Genomic DNA, 14,164 nt, shown 5'->3' with positions numbered 1-14,164 from the left:
TTGGGTCAAAGTTGAGGCTGACTTCATGAACAGAGCGCTCCAACGTCAAACACGAGATTAAAGCGGCACGGTGGCATCTTGCGAGGGGACCAAATGAAAATATCAAGCGCTAAGCCTCATCCGCCGTCACCCCACCCCCCTCACCCCCGCCTCCCCGATTGTGAAAAGCCAGGGACAGGTATTTCATATTAGAGAAGCAGCCTAGTTAGCAGAGGTGGGCCTGCTGCTTTCCACACTCTCAGCGCCGGTCAAAAGGCCAGGCTGGCTTTGGAATTGCTTTATTGCTGCAATATATTACAGTAGAGGCCCGTGCAAGCAGCTTATTAAGGAGGCAGCCAAGAGATGCCCTCCTGACACACACACACCAACACACACAGCAAACTTTCTTATAGCGCAGAATGAAATGATGCTTTTTTTTTTTTAAATAAATGTTCTATAAAAGTCAACTCAATTACTTTTTGTCAAAAAAAAAAAAGATTTTGATTAATGAAGAAATCTATACAATGATTCCACTGTGGTTATTACGAAAGAGCCACGTGGAAGAAAAAAATGATTTTCTTTGCTGCCAACATTAAGTCGCAAAATTAAAGTCGATCCGTCGGTCCATCCATCCATCCATCCATCCATCCATCCATCCATCCATCCATCCATCCATCCATCCATCCATCCATCCATCCATCCATCCATCCATCCATCCATCCATCCATCCATCCATCCAATTCTAAGAGGCTGAAAAAAAAATACACAAAATCCCTACTTTCACTTTTTTAGCGGAACAAAATAGATAAATAAAGGCTACAAAAAAAATAAAAATCCCGACGCGCCGCTTTTTCCTCCTGGCACGCCCGTATTTCTAATCATAAATTATAGTAAGACATGAGCTGATCTGGAAGGCTTTTCTCTAATCCCCACACCCCCGCCCCCCCAGAAAGGGGGTCTTTACTGGAAGGCAAATTTTGTGATGGAGCGGGCCCCAGTTGCACAATGTTGCGTCGGGCTACAGCATTCAAGCTTAAGCCAACTTATCAACTACATTCAAAGCACATCCATTGAGCTACGCTGCGACCAGACTTTTTTTTTTTTTTGCAGATCTATTAGGAATACTCTTATCTGTATTTAGCATATGCTGTGTGTGTGTATGTGTGTGTGTGTGTGTGTGTGTTTGGCAGCTTTGGCCGGATTTACACTCAAAACACCTCAAGCTATTCTTGAGCGAAAACTGCTGATAACATTGGCAAAACTTGTGCAGACAAGCAGAAAAAGATAAATTCATTTGACAAACTGTCATATCGTTTTTATTTACATTCTCCTGCTTTTGTCCATTAAAAAAAAATACAATTTAGCATTTAAAATGGTGGGTTTGTTGATTTTTTTTGTGCTAAAGGTCACAGGTTTTTGTGCATTATCTTGTTTTTATGGTTGAGAATTGAAGGAGGGGAGGCGCGTGAAAGAAATGTTGCAAGTTAGCAGGAACTTTTTCCGCGGCGATTGAGCCACGGCTAATCCGAGCGTGAAGCCTTTCAGTGGGAAAAAGCCCTGCTGCAAGACAGAGAGGGAGAAAAAAAAAAAAAAAAAAAGCTGCTGCGGCGGCTGCTCACAAAAGCCGTAATTGCACACAGCACCGCTAATTAGGCTTACATTTGCTTTTAACTACAATTAGTCATTAAAAGGGAAATTTTGATCCATGCACCAAATCATTAGGGGGAATTTTCTTTTTTTTCCTCACCAAAAATTATTTTAACACCCTTCTGTTATCTTTGATACACTGCAAAAAATAATCAATATGACAATTACGTCAGTTCTGATTTTTTTTGTTTCGTTTTATTATTCCTATGTTTGCTCTACAGTTATCTTCATTTTCAAGCAAGCTTTTTTTTTTTACCTCATGAGACCCATTTTTGCTTTTTCTTCTTTTAGGGGGGTGGGGGGCTTTGAAAGGAGTGTGCATTCACAGTTTCCAAGCAGCAGTGTCCTCTCATACCTGTTGAGAACACTTTCATCCTTTAATGGGGCTCATTAGCCACATTGTTAACGGGTGCTGGGAGGGAGCAACATCATAGCTGATAATAATAATAGTTTACTTACTTCTTGAGAAAATGCTGCCGCACAAAAACCGCCCTGCAAGACAAAACACAATTCAAATGATTAGTAAAAGAAAACTAGAAACTGTATAGATAAATATATTAAACCATTAGTCATGTTTTTTTTCTGAAAAAGTTTTTCAAATAATAAAAGAAACAGTCATATTTTGCAAAAAAAAAAGTTGCATTATAACAAAAGAGAATTAAGTCACATATCTATGAGACAGAAGAAAGAAATGTCAGAATATGACAAAAATATTTGAATATGAAATAAGTAATAATATCACAAGACATTTTTTTTATTTTTGACAATTGTGATGAGAACGCACGTCACAATCTGGTACTTTTTATAAAAAAAAAAAAAAAAATCAGAAATCAGGAATGTCATATGATATAAAGTGACATTTACTCTGAAAACATACTACTAATGATTAGGACCAGACTGCCATTACATATTTTATACATTTTAAATGTCATAAATTTACTGTAAATACGTGTAGCACTTTTTCTTTCTTTCCAATTTTTTTTTTGTCCACCAGTGTGTGTCTGCTAGCACATTAGCGGATAAATGGGATCTCTAAAATGGAAACTAACTCATTGGAATTAAATTTATCAGCATGTGTGCTCAGAGGTAATAAGCTGTCAGTTAGAAAATGAAGATTTGTATTTAGATATATGACAGCAAAGAGGCAGTCGGGGGCCGGTGGGGGTTGGGAGGGGCGGGGGGCATGAATAGGTGGAGTAAATGAAGCTGCTTTACACCTAAATGACTTATTTGGGAGGCGACCAAGAGAATCGCGAGGACGACGAGGGCGATGACGACAACAGTGATGATTGCAGATAATATTCTCCCCCATGGAGCTGAAGATTGCAAATATGAAATAATAATGATGTAAGGCCAGTCCGCAGAGAGTTAACAAGGGAGGGGGGGCGTGGGCGGAAATGCATCTTGTCAAACCTTACAATTATTATAATCTCATTAAAAAGGAAAAAAAATGCTGTGATGTGCTGATGAAAATCAATTCGGGACTTGTATGCAAGCAAAACACTAACTCATTCTGAAATAATATGGAAAAAAGTTTGGAGTCAGCTGTCCAAGCAGCATACGCTTGACCTTTGTTATGTTGTGGGTCAAAAAAGGAAAAAGAGGAAAAAGAGTCAGACATTGGTTTTCCTCTTCTTTTTTCATATATCAGAAAACATTTTCATTCATTTTTTTAATTGGGGGGGAAAATGCAATTTACTGCAAAAATACATTGTGCTGTTGCATTTTTGGATGATTAAATGTAAAACTGGTCTACTCGACCCCTGTGACAAAGAAAAAAAGTAGCCTTCAGAATTGAGATTTTGTTTGTTTTTCACTCTTAATTTTTCAAATTAGGAATTGTAATTGATTTTTTATGATAACATCTAAAACGGCCCATGTCAGAAACGAAGCATGAAAAAATTGAAGAACACTTAATTTCCCTATCATTCCTCCATTATTTCTAAATAAACTAAGATTGTTCTAGTATATTGCGTAACTACAAATATACACAAAAAACAAACAAACAAAAAAAACTATTTTATTTCTTTGTCTCTTTTACTCTTTGGCTTATTAAATATATGTAGATCAATATTGAAAAAAATTGCTAAAACAGATTTATTAAATTTACACACAAACAAAATGAATTTCCATTCTTCCAATTATATACTTATATATATTTTTTATGATGTCACAAAGAGCATTCTCCCGTTTCTTTGAAATTGAATAATAGAATTTGCATTGTTTTACACCCACAAACCAAAATAAAGCCAACTGGAGAGTTTGAAAGTCCACATAGGTATGCAAGCAAAGTATCTGTTTCAAACTGAAAAATTCATCAGAACAGGAGTCCTCTTTTTAAGAGCAGGCTGAGCTGATGAAAGCAGAGCGAGTCGACGTTACAACCTAGCTTGGGGGGAGGAGGGGGGGGGGGTATGGGTGGGTGGCTGCGCTAAGGCAGCTGGATTTCAATTGATTAGCTAGCCATGCATGATGAAAGTTTTTTTTTTTTCTCCCCCTGCCTCCCCTCCCACAAGTGACACCGTCGCTGTAGACTTTCAAAGAGAAGTACGCCAGGATACTGCTGCAAAAGTGCCAGAAAGCAATCGAGAGCAGATGAGAAGTGAATACATTCAAAGTAAGCACGTGTGACACCAACTGTCTTATTAGCACTGCTACTATTTTTTATTTTAAGGTATTTGTCACTTGTGTGATGCTTGATTTGGTGTTTATTAGTGGAGTGGTGGTAGAGCTTCCAGGAAAGCACAGTGAAAGCATTTTCATTTTCAAATGGGTTAGTGTGACTCGCTTTATATTTAATCATCAAAACACATTACAAATATTTTACTTAATTCGTAAAAAGAAAGTAGGGGAGAAACATTTTTGTCAATTTTTTTCTAGATTTTTTGCAGGTTCAACTAAAAAAAATAGAACAAAAGGCAGTATTTTTTTTTAAATGAAAAGGAAAAAGTAAGGCTACCAGAATAAATGTATTCGTAACTCTAACGCCAAACATCTGTCTAGATTTTCAAACGTGTAAATATAACCCACTCTACACCTTAAAAAAAAAAGCAACTCAGTATTCTGAAGTAAATCAAGAAAAACGTGACCATCAAAATAAATGTAATCCCAATTTATCAATTTTTCCTTCCAGATTTTCCCAAATGGGACGTGACCCACTTTACAGCAAAATCACCAAAAATCACAGTACAAAACATTATTAATAATTAAATGACAAAAAACATGAGCACCAACATAAATCTAATTCCAATTTAAGATTTTCTTTTTTTTTCCCCTAAAAAGGGTCAATTAGGCCGACCTATTTCTTTCTCTGAATCTGTGAAATCTGTATTTGACGCACAATAAAACAGATTAAAAGAAATGTTTCTAGATTTTTGACCGTTCAGCAAAATACCATGGGGGTTCAATATTTTCTCTGCATTTTAAACTTTGAAACGATTCATTTCATAACAGCACTCCATTTTTTTTGGAGGGGAGGGGGTAATATAGCAAAAGTGAACATTACAAATGAAAGCACAAGTTTTATTTTTACTCTCCTTTTAGTACTCATTTAATTGGCGTCCTATCGAATTACAACAATCTGTAGGCGTCAATATATGTCCCCCATCGTGAGAAAGAGTGCGATGCAATAGATAGATGTGCTTTCATGTGAGCAGCGTGGTGTAAACAAGTGTATTATAATAAATAAAAAAAAAAAAAAAAAAAAAAAGAAATCACCGTCTGTATAAGGCTCATGTCAGATGCCTGTCAAATCATTGACAAAAACGAGAGGGGGAGCTTTATCGGATAGCGAGGATCAGCAATAGTGGCGACCACATCATGGAGATGTCTTCCATATGAGGGAGAAGGCTTTGGTGGTGGTGGTGGTGGGGGACTCGAGGGCTTTTTGTGAATTTATAGAGGCGGATAGATAAAAATCAGCTTCATATTCCTCCAGCCAATAGTGCTGATGAAAGCACGGCCGAGAGAGAATTACACGGCAAGAGTTTGGTCAGCGCACCCGACGCCTTTCTAAAGCAGGGAATTGAAAAGGTAATGAGAAAAAGGCACGCCGCAGGTTGGCTCTGTTTAATAAGTCATCATGCCTCGCTATCTATTGTTACGTGGGGGCTCACACTCACAACAGACTACAAGCCCCCCACCCCCCAAATCAACACACGAGCACTAATGTTCAAAATAAATCACAATAAGGCCAGGATAAAGTATATTTCTGTTTTTTTAAACAATGAAAGTTGAAATATAAAATGAAACGGAGCAATTGTTGGATTTTTGGACAAAACAGAAAATTTTTTAACTCCTCTGCAGTTATATTTTTACTCATGTTGTAGGTTTGTGTCTGTAAAGACGTTTTTACTGAGTAGAAAATACATAACGTATTTTACCGATTCAGATTTTAGTCAGTAAAATTGTGACAAATTAAGATCATTAGCGATTTAATTTTCAAAATAATTTTTCTAACATTACACCAACTTTTTAATATATTTGTCTTATTATTTAGTGCACTAAAAAGAATAATATGATGTGTTGAATTTATCCCAAATTATTTATTCAGGTCGTGCACAAAAGGTGACTTAAAAATTTATCCGAATCCAGAGGATTATATTTTATGCACTTGACCAAATTAAATTGATTCAACAAAAACTTTTTTCAGTGCAGCCTCTAAATTTGTGTAACATAAATAAAGCTAAGTAGAAATCAATCTTGCTAATTTGTAATGAAAAAAAGAAATAATGCAAAAAAAAAAAATTAAACTGCGACTGTCGCAAATGCCAAGGCCTTCCGTGCGCAACGAAACACGTCAGTGTTGTCACGTCGAATGCAGAGTGACGTAAACGGCGTCAGATGAACACGCTTGTCACCGCCGCGTTTTTGCTCCTTTTGTAAAAGTGCTTCTTCATCTCGTCGCTCATCAGACAAACCACCGGCGCGCCACTGATCTCTTTTCTTCTCGCCGCAAATGATCTGTCTCCCGGCAAACTCTGCACGTATGCAGAAATTAAAACACACACCCCAAAAAAAAAAAAAAAAAAACTCAGAAAAGGAGCCTGAAGGAAAATGAATTTAAATGTGAAGCCAGTGATGAATGAATAAAGCGCTCTGATGACACTTGACACACATTTGATGAAAGGGAGAGTAAAAGCAAAAAAAAAAAAAAATCCAAACTAAAAACGACGACTTTCTTTGTGTATGTGTGTGTGATTACAGGCTGACACATATAATAGTCCATATTTCCCATTTTGACAGCACACTTGTCAGAAGCGTCTTTTGTCTCTTTATCATAGCCTGTGGCTACGCGTGAAAACAACACGATTAGCGCACGGCAACCGGAACCGAGCGTTTGTTGTACACTTGTACACTTCCATCTCGCTACGCCGGCCGCGTCGCACTCTCTGATCATCTCGCGGGGGCCGTCGCTGGGATTTCTCCAGCGGCGTTTTTTTTTTTACCATGGAAATTGTCTTTGACTCCCCCCCCACCCCCTGCTCACCCCCAGGCGGCGGAGGTGGCCGCATCTTCGGACCTGAGCTACCTACCGCTGGCTGCTGACAGCTTAAATCAACTGGCAATTCCTTCTAATGTGGCCTGATGATTAGCCTACTTAGCCTGGCCAATTTCAGCCCGCTGGAAGAAATTTCTGCTTCCCTATCTCGATTGAGAGGATCTTGGCTCGCAAGGACGTCCATTTTATTTACTGTATGAAGCACTTCACAAGGATTAAAATACAGAATCAAAAAAATTTAAGTCTTACTGGATTTTCTACCAAAATATGTTTTGGACTGTTTCTTAAAATAAAGCTTTATTGGAAGAGCGAGAAAGTGCAAGGCTCTATCACCTTTAATTTGGAGTGAGGGACGGTCTTTAGAAGGCCGAGCGCAATGACCTCACGGGACTGACAGCACATTCAGTACTGACAAATTGAGGACTGTAAGTGACTGTAGTGAATCGGAAAATGAACAGGAAGCCACGACAGGAGTGATGGGACCTGTGGGACCGAGACAGATTGTCTCTTGGAAATGTTCTGCTGAAGAGACAGCGATGCCATTATTTCCAACACTGGTTGTTTTGCTAGAAAAGAAAGCCAGAAATTAAATAGGAATCCTACCTGTGAGGAAATGCGGTTGAAATCACCAAAGCACCCCATCAATTAAAGAAATCAAAGAAAACCAAAAGTCTACTTTTTAGAAGTGGACACTGACCAGGACACTTGATACAAATCTGAGCCAAGATTCAAAGTGTGAAGTGCGTCGAGCGACTCGGGCAACGGAGGAAAGGGGGGGTGTTGAGAATCTGTCAACGTCCAATCTGGGATGTCTTTATTTGACACCGTCGGGGTTTTTGTCTGCTCTTTTGGCGAGGCCGTTCGGCCCCGCTGGTGTCCCTTTCACCCCTAAAAGGCAGCTGGGCCGTGACCCCCGCACCGCGGGGCCCTCAAAAAGCCGAGGGGGCTCACGACATCCTATTCACCCCTCCGCCCCCTTCCAAATAACTTTATTCATCCTGCGCATGGTAGTCGCCACATTCACGCCGATACAATGTGGACACTCGAGGGCATTCAGCCAAAGGGAAGAAGGGGAAGGCGTTATGTCTTCATTTCTCGGGTTTGACAGCTCAAGACGCAATGGGCTTGAAAACAAGCTATGCCCGCACGGCAACGTCCATTTCGGTCGTGGCGAAGTGGCCGAGTGGAGATGAAGGCAGCTGGCGGGGACAGTGGAGCTTATTTTCACCTGCCTAAGAGCCAGAAGCGACGCTCGGACTAGACCACCCTGCTCTTCTCTCATCATTCATATTCAAGCTGGGGCCTCTTGACAAGTCTGCTGATCTCACTCAATGTTTTGTGATCGGGACAATACGTGTTCAGTGCGTGGGCATAAAAAAAAAAAAAATGAGTCCGTGCATATCACTCCCAGAAAATGTCATCAAATGACTCATTCTGGCAGAAGAACTAACTAAAATGTTTTGTCAATAATTGCACTAATAACTGTGATGGAGCCAAAGATGCAAACATTTTTTTTGCAATTTTTTGGAGTCAGCAATAGTAAGCGGTCTAAAATCTGCAGACAACAGCAAATTCCTAAAATGTGGCCATATTGTGATGAATACAAAGGAAAGTCATGAGACAGGAGCTCTTCTGAAACTAAATCCAAAGTCTTGCTTTATCACCACAAAAAAAAACTGCAAAAAAAACCCAACAACTGGATTTTTGCTGATGGCATTCCTCACTCGAGTCAATATTGGACCAGCCAATGAGAACCGACTTGAAAAGAAAAAAATATAAAGAACAAGACTAAAGTATCAAATTCCTTGTCTCAATTTATAACCAACATCAAAAGCATTTCTTGATTGCCACAAAATATCAAGTAGAGCTAAAATCACGACAATCACAAATTCCACAAACCAAGAGAACTGGAATACATACGAAAAAACTAATTTAATATTTTTCCCAATGTTTTTCTGTGGTGCAAAATGCGCTCAAATTTAATAATTCTCTCTCAAACAAGAACATTTCAGATGCATGCACCGGCTAAAATTCTTTTTTTTTTTTTTTTTTTGGGGTGGGAGGGGGTGGGATTTTGATATCCTAAAGGGAGGTTTATACATTAGCGCTGTAGTTGCAAAACACTGTTGATATTCAAATGATTATTGTGCAAAATCTGGGATAAGCTTGTGTGTGAGAGCTCTTCTAAGTGCCTACAACTATTGCTAATTCCCCTCACCATTGTGGAGCGAACAAAGGCCTTAATCCCATTTCACTTTTGCGGAGGGCCGGGACTATTTTCCCTCTCGTAAACCAACAACACTCCCCCCCAAGCCGGAGCTGAGAGCCTCTGAGAAAGGGGCCAGTGTGTGTAGACTTCAAGGCCCTTTTTTTTTTTTTTTTTTTGTCCAACTTGGCTAGTGCTCTGCATAAACTTTTAAGTGGTCCCAGTAGACCACAAACACCTTTTTGCCAGAAAAATAAGCTAGCGCAAAATGTAAGAAGAAGTGGGAGGGAAACCAAACACTCTTAACCCTCACAATGCGAGAAGAAAAAAAAAAAAAAAATCGACGCTCCTTTATGCGCAAGACTGCAAAGCGCTAACATTTTTTTTTTCCCCTCCTTGTCCTCCTTAGAATTTTCATTCTACTGATAGCGAGATCTCTTTCTCTGCATTGTAAATGCTGTAATCCATTATTTATAACGCGGGCCGGTCCACTATCAAAGCGAGGCGGGCGGGAGGATCCGCTGGTCGTACTTTGTAGTGGAGCTCGGCGAGAGCACTTTCTCCGGCTTTGACTTTGTTATTCAGCCCGCACTTCATCTTGATGATGTCATCGGCACGGCATGTGAGATATACCCTGTGCAGTTTCAGGGCAAAGCGAAACCAAGCTTATTTTTTTTCTTTTTCCCCGCAGAAACCATCCCAAGCCGTCTTCTTTTAATCTAAATCAATTAGACACCCATGTAGGGCAATCAACTGGCAACTCCTGTCAACGTACACAATACACTGTTAAGAAATCCCAATTACATGGCGGTGAACAAGCTGAGCTGCACTTATGTCATGTTTGTGTCGTTGACTTGCAGTCAAATAAAAAGGCTTTTTTTTTTTTTTTTCTTGCTAAAACACGCCCAGCGGATTCCACAAGTGTTGTCTTAATAACCGCAGGGACACGCTGAGGTGAGTGTAACCTTTCACATACACTCCCGCAAAGTGATAGGCCTTTGCCTGATGTTAATGGTTTTGAACATCCCAAGGTAGCGTGATGTATCTGTGTCCAAGATGGCCTATAATGTTGTTTTCCCCAGCTCGCCTCGGGCAGATAGACGAGCTGCAGTGGTTTAAAGTGATATTGAATGTGTTCAATACTAACGCATTCCTCTTTCGGTTTGTTATCTCAACAGAGGACCACAAGAGACAGTTTCCACTTTTTCGACGACGACCATTGACTAACAAAAAATAGCAAATTTCCCAGTTTGTACAATTTTTTTTACTTTAATAATCACTATTTGCTTACTCAAGTTGACCCCCAAAATCTGACGAGAATAAAAGATTAATAAAAAGCAATTTAAATTTTTTTGAAAAACATTACCGGTAAATTCGGCCTATTTTTATATGAATTTAATTAAAAAACTGTGAAAGCAAAAGATTACTTAAACCCATCATTGTAATAATGCATGTTAAACCTTTCACATGCAATCTTTTTTTTTTAAATACATTATTTTACTTCACAAAAGAAGTAGCCTACTTAGCCCCCCAAGTAGCTTAGCGATAACTGCTAACTTCTAGCTATTCATTAAAATAAAATCTCTTATCAGGCTTGTGGAAGAATTAAAAAAACTAAAAAAAAAAAGGTAATTTGGTGTGGGGGGTTCACCTCAGAGTTTAATGAATAAGAAAGAAGTTGCAAAACAATAGCCCCTGCTGCATTTGGAATCTTAACCCCCCGCGCCCTCATTTGGAGAGCCGGGCGTATCTCCCGGCCGCACCGGTCTAATCTGTGGCGCGTCCGCGTGACCAGGTGAGACGCGGCGTTAATTCCAGATTGCATGGAGAGCGGCGCAGACAGGTAGAGCGACGCCACGGGAGCCGACGTATGACCCCGACAGGGATTGGCAGGCGGGGTGTTAATTGGATCGGTGTGCGATGGGAGGCCGGAACTCCTTCTAGACTCAAAGACGAGCGCTTCTCTTTCGACACGCTCTGGTTACAACCCAAAAAATTATTTGTGACTTCTTTCCCACTCGGCGCAAAGATATTGTATGGGGAATTTTATAACTTATTTTTGGTTTTATATTTGACCTCATTTATCAAAGGATAGCGCCCAAGTTAGCATGCTACATGCTTTATGGGAAAACAGACTTTAGTTTGATCAGGACGGAATGCTGTCAAAATGCAAATGTCTGCAGACGATTTGGATGTAAATGTGATGTTTGGTATGAATGAATGTAATTTTTCATTTATCTACAAATTGAAAAAAAATTACATCACAATTGTTTAATTTCTCGCATTTACCGGTTGCCTTCACAATGCGAAAAAATACACATTGTTATGCAATAAGCAACAGTTATTGCTGCTTTTATTTCAATATGAATACACTGGAAAATGTATGCAACCTTGTATTTAACCTCAGCTATTGTGTTGGATGGAGATGAGCTTTTTTTTTTTATCTTTGTCAACTGCTGCATCTTACTCTCAATAATAAGCAAAAGGATTAAGTGAAACTATATGCAAGCCAATATTTTTTTTTTTGGCACAGCCATTGAAAATGTGTGCGGAAAAGATAATTGTATTTAATAGAGGCATTGAAAAAAAATGGCTCCACTTCTAGCTAGACATGGGAGTAGCTAATTAAACATGATTTGTGGTAATTGATACATTCGATAACATTTCATCAAGACTTCAACTGCAAGGTAAACAATTGAGTACTGCAAGACTCGCCTCACGCTTGCCAAATAGTGAGACTACTGAATTCGCTAGCTGTAAGTGCAACTGGCCAATTGTGGTAAACTTCATAATATACCTTTGTAAATTGTTTATAAAGTGGTTATTAACACATTTGGAACACTTTATAGAAACAGCAATGCTTGAAGTAGCTAATTGTGCTAAAACAAATGGAAAACTCAAGCTTGCCAAATAGTGAGCGACTCGCCCCCGCTACTATTTTGCTAGCGAAATGATAAATAGGTGTAGCTTATTAACACTATTTCCAATGCAAACAGAAATAATTATTTTTTTCATTCTCTCAACATTTTCCCACACTTGGGAGCGGGAGTAATAACACTAAATACATAATCTAATATGGTGGTTATGGTATGAATGAATGCTCTTTTGGCCGGCTTGTCAACGTGCTATAGATTTCTCAACAGCCGTGGACGAGGCCGCTGTGAGCTGTCAGATTTGCGGCTGATATCTCTATTAAGCAAAAGGGGGAAATCTATTGTTGTCGGTGGGTGTGTGCGAGAGGGGATTTCCAAGCGGGCCGACTTTTTAAAAAAAAAAAACGACAATGTGCACGTTCAGCTTGATCAGTGCGGGAGGATTTCAGGGCGCGTCGGGAGGGGTACTACCCTCTTTGTGGCACATGCTGCACGGACATAATGAATTATATTATAATTACAAAGCGCAGTCTGTAGAAGTGGACAATATAGATATTTGGCCAGGGGGGCGGAGTGTGCTGCTCCATAGAGACCGTTCCACTCCAGACTGCATTTCTATTGAGATCAATTTAACTAAGACACATCTCAATATGAATGAATGGGGCTTTGTTTGGGGAATAAAAACATTTGAACAGGGATGCCTCCTCCTTGTCATTCGCGCAGGGGTACAAGGCCGGTTTTACACGGTCGAAAATGCATTAGAAAACGGATTTGGAAAAAATAATACATGGATAACCGGTCGAAAAAGCTGCACACACATGTACAACTGTCATTGAAATCTTCTGTAATGTTGCAGGTCAAATTATCTTCCACATCTTTAATAAAGAGCTAAAAAACCTAGCCTTCAGTTAAAATTGTATTATAAAGTACAATAAATGGATAGTGTCATAAGAATTAGCAAAATAAATCGCCTAATATTAAGTTGAGATTTGCAGTTTGTTCTCAATTATGTTCAAGTTGTTTACGTCATGTTTAAAATGTTACCAAACATCGCTAGCCAATTGCATTTATAGCTGTGGGGCGAGTAGTCTCACTATTTGGCAAGAGGTGATTCAAATTGATCGTAAATGGAGGTAGCTCAGTAATAATTTTGGTGTACAGGAGACAATACAGATGTGTGGCACTTGCTATTTAGTGGGCCCACTTACTGTTGAAAGCAATTAATGATTGTTAATTATGCATTTAATACACAGTTATGACATTTTTCAAACCAACTCATAGCGCATGTATGAGGAAACACTTATTGCTAAGTAGCAGTGATATTTCAGAGCCATCAGAGAGGCTCGTGTTGCTTTTCTGTCTAGTGCGCCATGCTGAGATTGGGCCAAAAAAGCGGTAGGGAGGGGAAGGGAAAAAAAAAAAAAACCTGGCAAGCGGCTGAGCAGAGGAGGATTTGACGGCAAGGTGACAAAGAGTTCAAACAAAATGAGGCTTGTAGATTAGCAGCGCTCCCCTTGGTGACAGGTGTCATCTCTGGGGGCAGTCTGTCACTCTGCTGCCTGCCACTCTTCATCCACAATGACGCCACGGAGGATGAGGAGGGAAGGCGGATTCTGCTATAGCTGCTCGGCAGACCGAAACCAAACAACAACAACAAGCCAAGGTGGAGGAACAGAAGTCAGGCAAATGTTTGATGACTTCTTTGCCTTTGGGTCTTAATTAACCACTTTGTAAAACCATTCACATAAGCATTATTGTATTGTTTCACTATATAAATAAATAAAAAAAAATGTATACACACCACATACACAGTGCGCCTTATCATCAGGTGCGCCTTATATATGGACCAATATTGAGCCACTACAGCAGGCGTGCCCAAAGTCAGGCCCGTGGGCCAAATGTATACATCTTATACTATATGGACAAAGTTTCCATATATTCATTGAAGGTGCACCTTAG

At 39.6% G+C, this 14,164-nt stretch overlaps 1 protein-coding gene across 30 annotated transcripts in view; it reads right to left on the bottom strand.

Moving 5' to 3' along the window:
- The window catches only part of mctp2a (multiple C2 domains, transmembrane 2a), a 160,844-nt gene that overhangs the window by 6,359 nt on the left and 140,321 nt on the right, over window positions 1-14,164 (bottom strand). For 27 of the 30 annotated variants that reach the window (XR_015858890.1, XR_015858865.1, XR_015858881.1 and 24 more), the window contains one exon: window positions 2,086-2,118. The gene's annotated coding sequence lies outside the window, so the exon portion shown is untranslated. Of the gene's footprint in view, window positions 1-1,882; window positions 1,982-2,085; window positions 2,119-14,164 lie in introns of all 30 variants that reach the window. The other 3 variants (XR_015858864.1, XR_015858879.1, XR_015858887.1) reach the window with 1 other exon arrangement.

Source organism: Syngnathus floridae, chromosome 6 (genome assembly GCF_059516105.1).
Source record: "Syngnathus floridae isolate MCC-2025c chromosome 6, RoL_Sflo_1.0, whole genome shotgun sequence".
Lineage (NCBI taxonomy): Eukaryota > Metazoa > Chordata > Actinopteri > Syngnathiformes > Syngnathidae > Syngnathus > Syngnathus floridae.
The sequence above is the reverse complement of the archived record's forward strand: the minus strand, read 5'-3'. Positions and strand labels throughout refer to the sequence as shown.